The sequence below is a fragment of the Tupaia chinensis genome, unplaced genomic scaffold, assembly GCF_000334495.1.
Source record: "Tupaia chinensis unplaced genomic scaffold, TupChi_1.0 Scaffold000088_1, whole genome shotgun sequence".
In the NCBI taxonomy this organism is placed as follows: Eukaryota; Metazoa; Chordata; class Mammalia; order Scandentia; family Tupaiidae; genus Tupaia; species Tupaia belangeri.
Window position 1 is genome coordinate 1,779,602 of NW_006159550.1, and position 15,683 is coordinate 1,795,284.

A 15,683-nucleotide genomic window follows, 5' to 3' on the forward strand; every position below is an offset into this window, starting at 1 on the left:
AGTCATGTCAAATACACATTGTTATCCTAAAATGAAAGATTGAGTTCAAATTTACAAAACTCCTAAATTAATTTTAAATTCTTCATTTTTTTATTATCTACAATTTTTAAATTTGCCCAGGAATTTAAAAATCTTTAGTCTGATGATCTCATGTGTAGTATATTATGCTAGACATTATCTTCTAACTTATTCTCCTTCTCCATTCTAGATGTTGCCATAATAGCAAAGAATTTTATTTCATTCTGAGTGTAAATCATCACATTCCTTTTTTGGAGTTTCTACAGAGCTTTCTCTTTTTTAATTCAAGTCTCAATGACTGCCTATTTTAGAGGTCCTACCCTTACACATAAAGTAATTCCAAACCTCCTTTCCAAAATTATTAAAATATATTTACTAATATCAATTTTAAATTAAGTCAAACCAATATCCTCACATTACGTATACACCTACCCATGGCAGATGACAGTTATGAAATTTTTGGAGTGGTTTTCAATGTACTAACTCCCTACATAAGACATACTTTACTCCTTTCTGCAAGGTGTACTTATTCTTTAATGCCCATCTGAAATCTACTTTCTTCTGGAATATATTTTTTAAAATAATTATTAATTTATTTGTTTTTTGAACAGAGAGAAACAAAGAGAGAGAGAGAGAGAGAGAGAGAGAGAGAGAGAGAGAGAGAGAGAGAGAGAGAGAGAGAGAGAGAGAGAGAGAGAGAGAGAGAGAGAGAGAGAGAGAGAGAGAGAGAGAGAGAGAGAGAGAGAGAGAGAGAGAGAGAGAGAGAGAGAGAGAGAGAGAGAGAGAGAGAGAGAGAGAGAGAGAGAGAGAGAGAGAGAGAGAGAGAGAGAGAGAGAGAGAGAGAGAGAGAGAGAGAGAGAGAGAGAGAGAGAGAGAGAGAGAGAGAGAGAGAGAGAGAGAGAGAGAGAGAGAGAGAGAGAGAGAGAGAGAGAGAGAGAGAGAGAGAGAGAGAGAGAGAGAGAGAGAGAGAGAGAGAGAGAGAGAGAGAGAGAGAGAGAGAGAGAGAGAGAGAGAGAGAGAGAGAGAGAGAGAGAGAGAGAGAGAGAGAGAGAGAGAGAGAGAGAGAGAGAGAGAGAGAGAGAGAGAGAGAGAGAGAGAGAGAGAGAGAGAGAGAGAGAGAGAGAGAGAGAGAGAGAGAGAGAGAGAGAGAGAGAGAGAGAGAGAGAGAGAGAGAGAGAGAGAGAGAGAGAGAGAGAGAGAGAGAGAGAGAGAGAGAGAGAGAGAGAGAGAGAGAGAGAGAGAAAGGAAGAAAGCAAGAAGCCAGGTCTGGACCTCTAACTGTGGTCAGCCATGTGGGAGTCCAGCATCTTAATCACCATGTCATCTGCCAGCCCCTACCTCCTGTAAAACACTAAACATATTTTTAAAATTGGTATATGGCACATGCATTCACTGGAGATAAACAGAGAGAAGGAACATGAGAAAATATCCTCCAGGGGAAATGGCCTCATCACAATCCCTTCTCCTCCGTTGTCCTCTCAGGATTTTGGTCATGCATGCATACATGTGTGTTGTCCAAGCCCTTGGGCCTGGGACTCAAATCAAGCTGTTGGCCATGTGGGATCCAGCCACTTAACCACCATGCCATGCGATCCTTTCTCCTCCATTCTCCTCTCGGGATCTTGGGCCCTCACGCACACGCGACCGGTGTGAGTTTAAGCCACCGGGTCCGGAACTCGAACTGCAGTCGACTACATAGGAGTCCAGCGACATAGCCATTACGCTAACTGCTGGTCCCGTGAATTGGTTTTGGTCTGATTTTTATCTTCTGTTCTATAAATGACTATAGAGTTGAGGGACATTTGAATATTATTTATCTTGGTCGCATTGACATTCTGATATAAACATTCTGCTTTCAAGTATGAATTTGGAATCATTATGTTGAATATTAACATTTAAAATAAAAAGTAAAAATAATGGAGCCAGTTCCATAGTGCAGTGGTTAAGATTTGTGCATAGGGAGTTGAACTCCATGTGGCTGACTGAATTTCAAATTCCAGCCCCGACAGCTTGAAAAGAACACTGAGCATGTGTGCGTGCATGCCCCAAATCCTGACAGGAAGAAGAAATGGTGGGAGAAAAGGACTGTGGTGTTATTATGTCCACTGGAGGTGCTTTCTCTCTCTCTCTCTCTTTCATGTGCCTTCTGGCAATAAAATAATAAAGAGAAGGAAATGATGATTTTTTAGCCCAGCTTGTGATGGGCATATTATTACAAAAATAACTGGATATTTGGCAAATAGACATATCAATGATTTTCTCTTATTAGTGATAAACTTTATTAAAACTTTGTTTCATAAGCTGTAAGTTTACTATATTAGGCTATTTCTCTTTAATAAATGAAATAATCTTCTAAAGGAATTCATTGAGAATACAATCTCACCAGCCTAGAATTTCTGAGAAGATTTTGGCAGAATCGTTGTTAATCTAGGCATATATTCCCTGGAAATGTGATGTGAGTTATCACTGAAGGATTAAAATCAGTAAAGTTATCTCAACAGTTTATCAAGTTATAGAAGGGCATTTTTCAGATTCTTATAAGTCAAGGGTTGTGAAGCCAACTAAATAGTTATTCTAGTTTACTCTCTCCATTCTCCATCTGAATTCCCATGAAACCTACAAGGTGGTAGAAAGTTGCCACACCAGAGGCAGTGAGATAATTAGTTTATAATTGTTTCTCATCTGAAAGTAATACAAGGAGTTACATGAATGATGGGTGGGATTGAGAAACTTTTTTTTGTTTTTGTTTTGCGTGTGTGTGTGTGTGTGTTTTTTTTTTTTTGGTAATAGGACATGTGTGCTTGCAAGAGACATGGAGAGACACACAGAGAGAGAAAGGGAGAAATCACCACCAGTGTGAATGGTCATGCTGCAATCCTTTCTCCATTATTCTTCTGAGATTTGGGGCATGCACATACATGCACCCAGCATGAGTTTCAAGCCACTGGGCGCGGGACTTAAACTGCAGTCTATCATATGGGAGTCAAGGGCCTTAACCACTATGCCACCTCCTGGGCCTGAGAAACTTTCTTAAAATGCCACATGTTCTTTCTGAAAGAGGAAACATAAGTTGATGTGATGTCAAGCAGACAGGAGGGCACCAACATTCTTATCCCTGCATCTCATAGACATGTAGATTTGTCTCATAAACATGGAGCATTACTTTACCAAAGAGCCCCTAAAACATTCTAATTTGTGACATACCCACTTCCTGAGGCTCTGAGTGACAGTCTACTATCCCCAGTCCTTGTCCACATTACTTCTTTTCTGTTATTTGTTTTGAGATTACAAACACCATGAAGCAAGATGACAGAATGAGAAGCATATAGACAATGGCCCATTGCTTCACAGAATGAAATTATTGAGTTGCAGGTAGAAACATGAAGAGCCAGAGAGAAGTACACTGAGCTTGCAGTAATTACAGTGATTTTATATGGCAAAGACTCAGGGACCACATCATGGTATGTAAAAATGAATTATTTTATTTCAAGTGGCAAGGACAAGCTATAGTAGCATAGCTCTCCAGCAGAGTCACATGGGCCATGAGTGCACAATTTTTAAGTTGGAGTATGGTTGGGGAGAAAATGGTCTGCTTAATAAAGAGGAAACATGCCCACAGTGTTGATTGTCAGAGGTTAAGAGAATAGGTCTACAGAGTTGGGAAGGGGGTGAGGGAACAACAGTGTTTATTTTGAAATTAAAGTAAACATGTTTAATGAAATTTAAAAAATTACTTCCCAAATAGAACTTTCCACTACTTAGAAAGTGATGAAAATAAAAATAAAAACACTACATATGAACACATGTAGTAGCTTCTGGCTTTCAATTCAGCAGGCAGATAAGGAGCTTGAAAGTCATCATGGCATCCCGATAAGAAGAAGCTGAACAAACCCAAAAGTCAACAATACTTCCTAGTCCATTCGAGAAGTGGTCATAGGGAAAACACCCCCAACCACCCAAACGTGAAGAAAAAAACAAACATAGCTTTGATAAGAGCAAAATTCATAAGCAGAAACCACTGTGAGAACCAGTGCTAGGTTAGGGAAATTGGAACTATAATCATCAAATGGCTGGAGGCTTGTTCAATGTGGACTAATCTGAGAGTTAAAAACACTAGAAAACTATTCATAAGCAACTTCCACCCTCTCGTGAGTTTTACAGGAGCTTTATCAGATATTCACACTGAGTGTCATAAAGAAAAAAAAATCTCATCCTATTTCCTGTAAAGGAAGGGAAAAAGAATCAGTTTGAGATACACCAGAGTCCTGTATTCTTAGCAAGACCTGCCCTTGGGAAAACCCTCTTACCAGAACCTAACCTGTGGAGTTTCATTAAAGTCTAACATACTTGGGGGTAAGAAAATGCCCAATTCCAATCCTCCTTTCCCAGCTTCTTCCAGCTGCCTGACCCATCTAAGGCAGACTGGGGGTAGAGGGCCCTAGAAGCACTGATGATGTTTGTAATCCAAGGGCACAGGCTCACCAAGATCCCAACATGCACTCATGCGTAATAGAAAGATTTCTCCCCCAAATACCTAATTGCTACATTATTAAAGGTCTAGTTAGTTCAGCTTCTTTTACTTAGTATATCATATCTACTATTCAATAGAAAATAATAAGGTATACTAAAAATAAAAAAACACAGCTTAAAGAGACTAAATAGACATTAGAACCAGGCTTAGATATGACAGGAATATTGAAATGATCAGAACAGGAATTTTAAACAACCCTGACAGAACAAGAATTTTAAACAACTCTGAGTAATATGCTAAGGGTTTTAATGAAAAAAAAAACAAACAGAAAACATATAACAATAGATGGATAATGTAAGTGGAGAGATGAATGTTTAAAGAAAAATTAAAAAGAAATAATAGAGATTAAACTTTAAGAGAAATACTGAATATCTCTGATGAGTTATTGTTATACTGGACACAACTGAAGAAAAAAAATCTCTGAGCCTAAAAACATGACAATAGACATTTCTAAAAGGAAAAAAGAAAAAGAAAAGAAAATGACTAAAGAAAGAAAAAAAGGAAAAAGACAAAGAATATAATATCCCAGAATGTTGTAATAACTACAAAAATGTGTAACACGTATAATGGGAATACCAGAAGAAGAAAAAGAAAAAAAAAAAGACATAGAAGCAATACTTAAATTAATAGTGACTGAGACTTAGTGCCAAATTCATGCTAAACATTAAATCATTGATCCAGTAAGCTCAGAGAGCACCAAGCAGGTCAAATGAAAAGTAAATAAACCCAGGCATATTATATCTAAACTTTAGAAAATTAAAGTAAAAATAAAGTCTAGAAAGAAGCCAGAGGAAAGAAATACCTTGCCTTTAGGAGAGTGAAGACAATAATTACATCAAATTTGTCATAAAACCCACAAGCAGAAGATAGCAGTATAAAATACTCCATATCCATAAAATTACCTTTCAAAGGTGAAAGAGGAAATACTTTCTTTCTCTCTCTTTCTCCTTTCTCTCTTTCTTTTTCTTTCTCTCTTTCTTTTTCTTTCTTCTTTCTTTTTCTTTCTTTCTTTCTTTCTTTCTTTCTTTCTTTCTTTCTTTCTTTCTTTCTTTTCTTTCTTTCTTTCTTTCTTTCTTTCTTTCTTTCTTTCTTTCTTTCTTTCTTTCTTTCTTTCTTTCTCTCTCTCTCTCTTTCTTTCTCTTCCTTCCTTCCTTCCTTCCTTTTCCTTTCTTTCTCTCTCTCTCTTTCTTTCTTTCTTTCTGGTTTTTACCTTAGGGCACATGTACTCACCAGAGAGGGAGAGACAGAGACAATGAGAGGGAAAGTGAGAAATCACGCCCCCAAGGGGGATCGCCATGCCACAATCTGTTCTCCTTTATGCTCCTCCCAGGATCTTGGGAACACACACACACACACACACACACACACATACACACACACACACCAAATTAGTTTCAAGCCACCAGGTCCAGGACTGGAACCTTGGTTGGCCATGTGAGAGTCCAGGGACATAACCATTATGCCATCTGCTAGCCCATAATAAAGACTTTTTTAGACTGGAACCAGCAGATGTGTGACCTCCCACACAGTCTACCACAGTTTGAGTCCTGGACCTGGTGGCTTAAAACTCACATTGTGTGTGTGTGTGTGTGTGTGTACATGCCCTAAATCCCAAGAATGGAGGAGAAGGGATTGCAGTGTGACCAACTCCTGTGGGGTGTGATTTCTCACATTCTCTCTTTCTGTCTCTCTCTGTCTTTCCAGTGAGTGCACATGCCCAGTACAAAAATCTCTCTCTCTAAAAAAATGTTTTTTTAGACAAAGAAGATTGAAGAACTATGTTTTCAAAGACTTTCTTTGCATGAATCATTAAAAATATTCTTTAGAAGGAAGGAAAATGATATAAGCCCAAATTTTAGATCTACATAAAGAAAGAAATAGCATCAGAGACAGAATAAGTTAAGGTAAATAGAAAATTTATGTTTTTATTTCAGATTTTGAGTTGGAGGATTCAAAACTAATTCATCAGAACAGGATAGATTAGTGGGCAGAAAATCAGAAAGTACATAGTTGAACTGAACAGCACTGTCAGTTAACTGAATATGATTGATATCTATCATCCAACCACATTTAACAAGAGCATAATATGCATTCTTCTCAAGCTTGCACAAAATATTTACTAAGATAATCCACCTATTATAGGTCTTTAGATACACTTTAACAAATTTAATAGAATAAAACTTATATTTGTTCTCATACTGAAATGGGATTGAACAAGAAATCAGTAACATAAAGAATACTTGGAGTTTAAACCACACATTAATGTAATATGTGGGTTAAAGAAAAAATCTTAAGAAATATCTAAAAATATTTTAATTCAAAGTTCAGCTACCCTGTAGGAGGGCCCATGTGAAGAAGCCTTGTGGAGAACAGACCCTGAAATTACATGAAGAGAAACAAAGGCCAAAATGTCTCAGGTGAGCTTAGCTGAGCCCAGACAAGCTGAGTAAGCTAAAGGACCAAGGGTGTGGGAAGCCATGTTGGACACTCTACCCTGGTGTCCAGCTGATGCCACCATGTGAGAGACCTCAAGACAAATCCATCTGTCTGAGCCCATTGAACCCGTGGAATTGTGAGAAGCAATCAAATGAGTGTTCTTTCAAAACACTAAGTTTAGAGGAGGCTTGTTAGTGTCAATGGGTCACAGGAAGGAGGTACGAGGGCAGACAGAAGATCACCAATCCAGAAGCTCTTGCAGGAACCCATGCTGGGGATGAAGAGGGCTTTGGTCATAGCAGAAGCAGAAGAAATGGAGAGGAGTGGTCAGATTCCACACGTCTAGAAGGCAGAGGATTTTCTGAGGGATTGAATGTGAGCGGTGGGAGAAGAAGAGGTGAGGATTTCTGGAAGGCTCCACCTTAGGTTGAGCTGTGAAATCATCCATGAAGGCAACCACAAGGAGGTCTGGAACCTTCAGGTCATCTTCACACAGAGGCTAGGCAGGGAGTCAAATCTTATTACACTCCTTGAGATGATAAGAAGACCATAACCAAAGCAGAAGGTGGTGGCCAAACCCCACAGGAATTCTCTGAACAAGTCTGGTTCCGGAGCTTTGATAAGGTGTCATTTCCTGCCTTCAGACATGGGCCTTAAAGGCATCCTCAAAGGCCCTGATCTGGCCTGGCCACCATCTCACACTCCCAATTTCATCACCACACAGTTTAAAGTATTGTCACCTATTTGCTTTCCTATGAGCCCCTGAGCTAGATAGGAGGCCTCTGCTTATTTTAATCCCCTCAACACCTATAATAGTACTTATACATAACGGAGGCTAAAGAAGCTCTTCTCTGATTTTTACAGAGATTTCTTACCACAAAAGCCTTATAGACCTAAAGCAATTTCTCTCTTCATAGACCTATGAGTGGTTCAGAGATAAAAGACAGTATTTTGATGTGTGAAAAATTGCCTTACTAAATGTCCCACTTCCTCGACAAGCAATGCATTATTTTCTCCATCTGGCATATGCTAAATAGTTGTGAAAATACAGGAAGTTCCTGTGAATTTCCTCAAAAAAAATCTCGACAGGCTTTGCACTATTTTGGACTATTCTGATTTGTATTATGACATTCAAACTGTGATAAAATAAAATAATACAAAATAATAAACTACAGTAAAACCTGGTCAGGCAGTGTGAAGCTTTTCTCACCTTCTGTAGTAACAAGTAAGAATGTTGATATAAACAATAAACAAGACTGAAGACAAAAACGAGAAAAAGATCTTGTTTTTGAACTGCATGGAGTTGAAAGTAGCTTAGTCATTTTAGGTTGTTTTCTCGAGATTGTGAAAACATTTGATAAAGTATTTAATTTGTCTATGTGATGGGCTCGTGGAACATTTGATAAAGTATTCAATTTGTCTATGTGATGGGCTCGTGGAACTCTAAGGAAGTTTCACATCGTTCTAGTCCAGTATTGTCTTTTTACAGACAGAGAATCACAAGCCCAGAGATGTCATGATTTTCCAAAGGTCACACAGTTGGTTAGAGGCAGAGTAAATGCTAGAATCCAGTTTTCATGATTCCTAGTTCAGGAATTTCTTCCCACAGTACTGCTGAGATTTTTCTTTTCTTTTCTTTTTTCTTTTATTTTTAAGGATTTCACCATAGGGTGTGTGTGCTTATTGAACAGAGATAGATAGACACAATAAGAGGGAAAGTGAGAAATCACCCCAAGGGGGAATGGCCATGCTGCAATCCCTTCTCCTCCTTTCTCCTCCTGGGATTTTGGGCACACACACGTGTGCCTGCCATAATTTTCAAGCTGCCGAGTCTGGGACTCGAACTGTAGTCAGCCATGTGGGACTCCAGTGCCATAACAACTCCACCACCTGCTGTCCCTACCCCTGAGATTTTTCTGATGTCAGTGTTTATATCTCACTAGTTCAATGGCTGCACCTCTGCAGTCAGGAAAGAGGAAGAGTCAGTAAAAGGGAAAAACCAAGAGTCAGGCAAAGGAGGTCGAGGAGAAGATCAGAGCCACCTCATTTCTTCCCTCTCATTCTTGACTCCCATCACAAGGAACCACAACTGTGATGCAGTGTGAGAAAAAGACAGCAAGCCTTTCCTGAAAGGAATTCAGCCCTAGAGCAAAACTATCCCTACTTCCTATCAAGTAGGCCTGGCACTTCACAAAGCAAATGCCATAGTGGCTTGGTTAAGTACATAGACTGTGCTGACTCCATCTATTAGAGCTGGGAGAACTTGGCCAAATGATCTTACCTCTCTGTTCTTCAGTTTTCTACCTCTGAGATGGGAATAATAATTACACCTACCTCAAGAGTCTTGATGATTAGTTCAACTGTTTTTAGTGGCTCAGCACATGCCTGCCACAAATCAAGCATCATCTAAGTATCCAATCATTAGATTCACTAATGAATTAAATTTATTTCCTAGTACCATTTCCATTGCCTTGAAAATTTCCTATCCTCTTAGAAATCTTTAAAAAGATAGCTTCTGTCCAGTGATCTTTTTCTTGGCCTAGTTCACCCTCCTACCATCAATGTGGCTTCAGTTCTTAGTTCAGAGAAAGAGTTTGTGGCCACCCCAGTGAAGTGGCTTTCTACATGCCAGAGAATCTTGCTCACTGGCATGATTCTCCAAGAATCTAATCTCTTCTTCTCTTAATCTATGGAAAGGTCTTTCTTGCTCTGCTATTAGGAAGTCTGTGTGGGTGTGTGAGTGTGTGTGTGTGTGAGTGTGTGTGTGCATATGTTTTATCTTTATATCACAAAGTCCTTTCCATGCTATAGTTGCTTGGCTTCCTTTTTTTGATCTCTGGGTAGCACAGAAAGTAGCACAAAAGTTTGCTCATATTTTTCTTCTGGTTTTTGTTCTCATTAGAAAATGAATACATTTAATTTCTGATTATATGTATATATATATATATATATATATTTACAAAGAATAAAAGTATCATGCATTTGTGAATTGTCAATTAATACAAATGAAATACTTCATATATGCCAAATGTTGTACTCTTTCAATGGTCTAAATTTGTGATGCTAACTGCCAGGGTCCCTAAGTAGGAATCTAAACCAGATTTGAAAATGACATAGCTTTGAGTACCAGAAGAATGTCAATGAGAAGCCATGTCAAGTAGAGAAAAGAATTAGAAGTCATGTCAAGTAGAAAAAAGGTATGTACAACGGAGAATATTGAAACCTGTGGAGAATTGCCAAGACATTCTCCAGCTAACTAAAATATAATTGAAATACATTTAGATACAATTTATTTGAATCAAAAATAATTGAACATGTCTAAGAAAATTTGATAGAATGGGCATATGGGGAGCCAGTTAGAGTTCTCCAAATGCTGACCCTTCCAGATTCACTGGTAGGATTGGAGTTGCCTAAAGCTAACCTGTAATATAGGTCTACGGGCCTGCCCCACAGGAATGACTTACATGCTCCTCCTCAAAACTATTTTAAGAGATCAGAGGGCAAACAATGACCTCTTAATTTCCCCAGCAATATTCCTAGAAGGAAAAACTCCCCTGAGGAGATTGAGTTTCAGTGATGGACTATTGGTAAAGGTCAATAGATGCTGCAGGACACATGAAATTTTATCTTTCTCTGCTGCCCTATAAGAACAAGTCTCAGTAAGAAAGAAATGGAGATTGCATGACCAGCAGATGGCATAATGGTTATGTCACTGGACTTCCGCGTAGCCAGTTGCAGTTCGAATCCTATATCTGGTGGCTTAAAACTCACACATGTGCATGTGTGCCTAAAATCCCAAGAGGAGAATGGAGGAGAAGGAACTGTAGCCTGGCCATCTCCCCAGTGGGGTGATTCTCACTTTCTGTCTCTATGGCAAGTATGCATGCCCTATAGCAAAAATATCTCTCTCTCTAAAAGAAAAAAAAAATTGGAGATGGCATGGAAGCAGAAGGTTCTACTTTCTTAAGCTAGAATATGTGATAAGAGGTAGGCTTAGTCTGCAGTTCACAGTTGTGCAGTTGTGATATTTGTAACAGAATAACATAGCAGCTTGCCAAAGATACAGACAAAATGGAGTTAGTTTAACACTAGAATACCCTGAGATCTCCAAGTTTAAAAGAATAGTAACAGCGTATCTTGCGAGATAATGGTGCCTGCAGGGTCATGAGACAATAGTGGATACCAAAGGGGAGGAAAAAATAGAGCAGAACGTTCTAGATATTCATCAAGGTGTACAGGAAATCCCATAACACCCCTTGACTCACAAGAGAGGTCTCTCTAGAAACCTTAGGGTGAAGGAAGTTTGCTGGAAAGGTCTGAGGCAATTGAACCAGTTCTATACTGTTGCGTCCCAGGACTGGAAAGCTCAGACCACAGAATGCCTGCTGAGGAGAAAGCTTGGCACCCATCATAGTATCACAAAGTGAACAGTACTGAGATCATTATAAAATAGTCAAACCTGTAATTTAATGCTGAAAACTGATTAGAAATGTATTAAAACAGCATTTTCCCATGTCTGTGACTCAAGCAGCCTGATAAATCATGTACAAGCCAGTAGTATAAAGGACAATTTTAGGAAGAGCCTCTGGGTGTCCCAGCTATAACATACACTTCATAGTTTCAATATGACATTTGTATCAATGTAAGTAGGCATGAAATCAGATATTTTCAACCATGAAATTTGTTGATTTATGATTTCCATAGAGTCCCCCTTCAGACAAGAACATCAGAGCCTGGCCTGAAGGCTCTTCTTCCTACCCTTTAAGGAACCAGATAATTGGTTATTTTTCTCAACGAGGCACAACTGGTTTAGATTTAACTGAAGACTGGGAATGGGTTTTGTCAGTTGACTATTGGTTGGCTCTTTGACATTTCTCTCTCCCACCAGTGGGTGCTCATCTCTCTTGGTTACGACCCTCTGCAAACTCTCGGGCATATTTATCTGTTGGACTCCCATATACCACAACCCTCAAAGAAGATTCTCATGATAGCTGCCATTGTCTGAAATATCATCAAACATCCTGTGTTTTAAGAGAAAAAGTTTCTCTTGAACTTTCCTTTTCAAAAAGAAAGTTTGAGATGATTCTATAGCATGAACTACTCCCCTCCTTCAATGTTTTTACATGAAAAAAAAAAACTATAGAGAAAGAATACATTTATTTTTAATAACCAGACAAGTATACAGATGCAAATAAAAGTCTCATTGCCCATGCTGAATAATTCCCCCAAAGTACACTAGAGAAGTTTGTCTTGTTAAGAACTGAGCCTTCCATTTCCATTCATTGACCAGATAATCCTCAAGATCTGTGATGTTTTTACTATCTAAGATTCTATGACTTTTCATGTCTATGAACAATTTTGTGCTGAATTATTTAAAAGACAAAAAGAAAAATAAGATTTAATTTCAGCCTTTATGTTTTCTATTTCAGGGGCAAATGAACCCCACAAAAAATGCAAGAGAAATGGTGAGCAAGGGCGCTAAAGAAGTTACCTCTGTTGAACCCAGGACTTCTGTTCTGTCCTCAAGTGTCATCCATCTTTGAACAGTACTGCTTTTGCATTCTATACTAATTTTTTCCAACAACTATGACCTGTAGCATTTGGTGGTCAATAAATGAATGTGCAAGTGAGTCCCTTTGGAAATGTGTCGAATAAGCTTATGCATTTGTTCCATCTTGTCTATTTGAAGATGTACATTTATAAGAATGAGAAATTCATTGTAGGGCCATTGGTTCCAGTTGAGGTAGAGAGATATTTCACACTAATATGGAAAGGGTACTGAGAGTGGTCCTGCTTAAAGGGTAATACTCACCCCGCAGAGGAAGAAAATGTCTTATCTTGGGGAGCGTGTCAATAGGAAATAGGACTCCCAGAAGTCCAGGAGTGAAATTCTAAAAAGTCTGGGCAGATATGCACTCACCATGAAATCCTCTTGCAGCATGTTTTATAGGAGTGGATTAGGGTGGGATAAAATCAAGATTAGAATTCCATGTTGTAAGGATGAAGAAAAATATTTATCCTTGTGATACTAAGACTGTAGGTGATACCTACAGAAGACAATAATGGATGACAGCTCTTATGCAGACACAAAACTGGACAAAGAAAAGGTTCAGTAGGGATGCAGAGCCTCTCCTTCAGGACACCTGAAAACATGAGTCTTCCAAGAGCACCACATCCAGCAGATCTTGGCTTTCTTAGCTCTAGGTCGCACTTGCAAGAAGGAGAGCTTCTCTCTGGAAGCCAGAGAGGTGACACCACAAAACAAAGGGGATTGGGATGAAGAAGGTACATCAACATATATTGAAAAGTTTGATAGCCAGAGAAGAAAAGATCGTATGTATAAGAGGACATCAAAAAGTTCATTGAACAATGGAAATAAAGTAATGAGGTTATTTTGGTACAAAAATTTTGAAATCTATGCCTAGCATTTTCATAATATTCATTTTCCATGATTTTTTAAGACCCCTTCATGCCAAGACATGCACTTTAAATTATGCTTAAAATGACAGAGTTATAAGTAAAGTAGAGAAGAAAGATTCTACAGTGTATGCAGAAAGTGGTGGCATCTCAATGAGCAGTGCTGACACTTATCCAAAATTCCCTTTATGACAGGCATTGTGCTAAATCCTTTGTAAGGATTACTTCCTTCAACAATCACAATAATCCTCTTGTGTAGCTACTATTGTTTTATGGTTTTTACACTAAGGTAGGGATGTAGATTAAGTTACTTTCACAAGATCATTCAGGTGATAAGTGGCAAGGTTGGAGTTCCAACCCCAGTGGGCTGAGCTCAGAATCTATGTTCCCAGCCACCTTAGCAGGCTGATCTCCACCCACGTTGGGGAGCTCTCCTGCAATGTTATAGATTTCCTGTCTATGTAATTCCCTATCATATTATCAAAATATTAGTGATTTGGTAACAATGTTGTCAATTTCTTGGTTACATGTAATGCATTTGTCTAACCAACAATATTATTAATTTCTTGGTTAAAGGAAACAGGCTTATAAAATTTTCAGGCAAAAATCAAATGAAGAAGACAGAAGATATATCAGAGATTTTCAAGTATCAAGAGTCTCTTGCTTAGGCCATAAAAAAGAACAATTCTAGTTTTCATAGAAAACTTATAGCAATAAAACTTTGAAAGCCATTTTGCTCAATGTCAGTCTTCTCTTAAACATTTCAGAGTTGGTTGTTCATTCCCTGTTTTAAAAATTTGTTATTTCATAGAGCAGCTCAATTCGGTTTTGAACTGTCGGTTGCTTAAAAGTTCTGGTTACCCTATTCTTAAAGCACAGAAAATCAGTCCATACTAAAAATGTTATTTTTCAGTTAACCAAACAGTCTGGCTTCTATAATTTTAATGCCCACTCTGGCACCTATAGCAAAAAGGGCAATATCCTGGCTGCTGATAATAACCTCCTTCTTCACTCCTTCTACCCAAACCATGATCCAAGCAAATCTCCCCACCTAGTTCTCTATCTTATTTATCTATGCCAGTGACTACTTTCTTTGATATCTTCTTTATAAATTAATGACAGTCTGGCCTACCTGATAGTGAGTGGTTAAGCATTGTGCAGAAGAAACCATATTCCACATTGCTGACCAGAGTTTGAGTCCTAGCCCCTGTGGTTTGAAAAGCCTGCTGAGCTTGTGCATGCCCAGGGTTCTGGTAGGATAGAGAATTTGTGTAAAGGAGATTATAGCATGACTGGGCCCTCTTGAGGGTGCTTTCTATCTCTCTTCTCATGCATGAATGTTCGTGGAAAGAGGTAGTCAAAGTACAGGTTTATGTTGGTGCAAAACTTTTTGAAATCCATGAATACTTTTAGCAAGAGCAAAGCCATTTTATCAACTCCACTTCAAACTCCATGATGCAGGAGACCTCATTTTGGTCCATTATGCATTTCCATTTGGTTTCTGTGACCTCTGCAAATCTAGGACATCTTGACCTTATCAGAACAACATTTGAGCTCCTCTAAGAACTGCTATATATAAACTTAGTAAAGATTATTTTTTCTTTTTTCTTACCCTGGAAAATAATCAGAATGCTTTTATTGTTATTTTTTAATTCCTGAGAGAATTTCATTTTAATATGTGAGAACTAAAGAGATGAATGAACAAAAGATGGGATTTGAGCTGTGACCCAATAATTCCTCAATAATTCCAACAAAGCCTCCATGAAGCAAAAACTACAGATGCAATTAAATCTGCAACTAGATTCATGGCAGATTTTTTTTTTTTTTAATATACACTAGTTGAAAGGACGGGTAAGTCCAGATCCTTCCATCAGGCCCAGGAGACTAAGCACCATTGTCTGAGGTCTTTTAAAGTGCTGCAGCCTCTAGTAGGACAAAATATTGTAATTTTATCTTCAAATGAGGAAAATCAGTGTCATTCAACAAACAGTCTTCCACTTTATGCAATAGAAGGTACAGTGTGGGGTATAAGAGTGATTTCTTCTGCTTCTCCAAAGTTGTTGCTTATATTCAGAAACTGAGGATTCTTTCTACTAATCCCCACATTCTTCCCATAATTAGGACTCAGGGTCCCATAGACAGATGGATACTACTTTCTCTGTTCTTCATTTCTTTCCACCTTTGGGTAGCTCATGTTAGCCACTCTGCTGCCCCAAGACCCCCATGACTTTGATTACTTGCCTTGATTATCCTATTGCCTTGATCCCCCTTTGCATCAAAA

The 15,683-nt window shown here is 38.5% G+C and overlaps 1 long non-coding RNA gene across 1 annotated transcript in view; it reads left to right on the plus strand.

Annotated features, from left to right (window-relative positions):
* The window catches only part of LOC102479512 (uncharacterized), a 135,690-nt gene extending 123,154 nt beyond the window's left edge, over nt 1–12,536 (plus strand). The window contains exon 4 of the long non-coding RNA XR_333754.2: nt 12,415–12,536. This is a non-coding gene — a long non-coding RNA (uncharacterized LOC102479512). The remainder of the gene's footprint in view (nt 1–12,414) is intronic.
* The last annotated feature ends 3,147 nt before the right edge of the window (nt 12,537–15,683 follow it).